The sequence below is a fragment of the Limulus polyphemus genome, unplaced genomic scaffold (assembly GCF_000517525.1).
Source record: "Limulus polyphemus unplaced genomic scaffold, Limulus_polyphemus-2.1.2 Scaffold7250, whole genome shotgun sequence".
Taxonomy (NCBI): domain Eukaryota; kingdom Metazoa; phylum Arthropoda; class Merostomata; order Xiphosura; family Limulidae; genus Limulus; species Limulus polyphemus.
The window spans coordinates 19,397-22,033 of NW_013672860.1; positions in this window are offsets into that span (position 1 = coordinate 19,397).

Sequence of the window (2,637 nt, forward strand, 5' to 3'; positions counted from 1 at the left end):
TGCGGATAGGACGCCGTTCAAATTGAAAATTCTAATTCTGTTGGTAAAACTTGAGTTGGCTCGCTGAGGCACCGACCATACACAATCAAATATTTAAAATGTTTCTCGTAATTTATACACAACAGAAAATAGTTATTTAAGATATTTTTATTTATTTTAGAAAGTAAATAAATCATTTATTGTTTTCAAGTACGTTGGATAATATTTAGAAACCATTATTTAAAAAACTTAGTTCTGCTGGATATTATAACGATTCAACAGTGGAATACATTTAGGTATTCTTGAATTGAACTAAAAAGTTGTGTGTGTGTTTGTTACTTCGTAGGTTTCAAAAATCATAAAATACTTTCAAAGCTAGAAAGTTACTCTCGATTTTTGTACATATTAGGTCATTCAGAACATATATTTTTCAGGTAATTAGATAATGTAAGTAGATGGCAGTTTATGAGCCTATGTTTCGAACTTGGACAGATCTTCGTTGGAAAGCCGTCTTCCTGGTGACTCAGCGGTAAGCCTGAGGGTTATAACACTAACAAATCGGGTTTCATACCCACAATGGGCAGAATACAGATAGCCCATTGTGTAGCTTTGTACTTAACAACAAACAAACAAATTTTTGCCATATCATCAGTAGATGTATTACGTTATCTTCAACTATCAAGTGGATAAAGCATGTTAAGCCTATCCAACGTAGATTGCTTTTAGTTTTACTTAGTTCTTTCGTGCATGCAAAGTTTCACTGCAAGTACCCAAGAAACCTAAAGAAAACTATAGTAGCGTTAAAATGTGCGTGTGTGGGGGGTCTGTCTCATATAAACTGAAAACAAAACCGCTGACGTCAAAACTTATCTTTGGCAGTATTAAATTTAAAGGCAGCTAGCTATTCAGCCAGCAGAGTATTCATGAGGTTAATAAATCATGATAAATAAAAGTTAAATGAATCTTAAGTATATTTCGGGAGTTTAATGTTTAGTTAGGGACCTACTGAACTAAATAATTAATTTAGATATACAATAAAAGTTACTTGTACAGTAGTCATGTTCTGATTTTAATAATTACGATAATTAGATCCATAGTATCAGGTAAACATTACTGTAGGCAACACGGTCAAACAAAAAAAGAAAGAAGATGTAAATCATACTGTAAACGTTTCTGTTATTGTGTTTTTGAATTAATTTCTAAGAATTTATACACAGGATTATAAACACATTAGTTTTTGCTCATGAAATAATACGGTAAGTCGTAATGTTTGGTAACAGTCTTTAAAGTGTTTGTTTGTAATTAAGCACAAAGCTACGCAATGGGCTATCTGTGCTCTGCCCACCACGGGTATCGAAACCCGGATTCTAGCGTTGTAAGTCCGCAGACATGCCGCTGTGCCACTGGAGGGGGGGGGGCTTTAAAGTGTATGGAAAGAGTTGTCGATATCGAATCAATACGAGCACATAGTAGGTGAATTGGTCATTTAATATAAGTAATTTATAAGTTTATTTTCTATCCAAGACTAAAACACTTGTAACTGACAAATCTAATTGAATAATTTCCGCTATCCTTCATAAGCATTTTATATACATACACGTGGGTGTCGTGATGTTGACGTCATCACTAAAGAAAAAAGTTTAATTAAGTCGATAATTATTATTTGCGCCTATCTTTAGTGCTTTCGCACAAGGGAGCCCATTTAACCTTCAACCAGTTTTCATGGTGTTTAGATTGGTGGAAAACTATAGCAGCTAGTGTAGAGCTGTTATCCAGTAAACACAAAACTGTTATCCAGTAAACACAAGCTGTATCCACTAAACACAAAACTGTTATCCAGTAAACACAAGCTGTATCCACTAAACACAAAACTGTTATCCAGTAAACGTAAGCTGGTATCCACTAAACATAAGCTGTTATCTAGTAAACACAAAACTGCTATCCACTAAACACAAAACTGTTATCCATTAAACATAAGCTGGTATCCACTAAACATAAGCTGTTATTCACTAAACACAAGCTGGTATCCACTAAAACAAACTGTTATTCACTGAACACAAGCTGTTTATCCACTAAACACAAGCTGTTATCCACTAAACAAAAGCTGGTATCCAGTAAACACAACCTGTTATCCAGTAATTTTTATGCGTAAAAGGCTTCACGTGTTTTCCCGCTATAGTGAATATAAATACGACATTTAGTCGCGAGTACTAAGTATTCGTAAGATTAATACTGTGTGTTGTTTGAAAGGTGTCATATATGGGGAATTCGCTGTATGCCACGGAATTAGCTGCTCCTTGCGTGTAAATGTAAACACGAGCCAAATTAGGAAAATGAAAACATCCTCCGCTTGAAAGGCGGTGAAAATGTTCAACAATAACAAAATGCTGTCGTAAGTAGGTGTAATTCGAAGAGTTATGACTGGGAACTGATATGACGTAACGTAACGTGTGTTGAAGAAAACCCAGTTGTGTCAGAACCAATTTGTCATGTTTTGTTAGCCCGCTAAGAAGCCCGTTTCTGAAGTACACGTTCCAGTACCGGCTCTTAGCACTGGGATAATGAATGTGTTGTAACATCTAATAATATCTTTTGTAGTTGATACAAACAGGATTACACAGACAGGGAGGGGGGTGTTGATAATAAAGCTTTTAAATT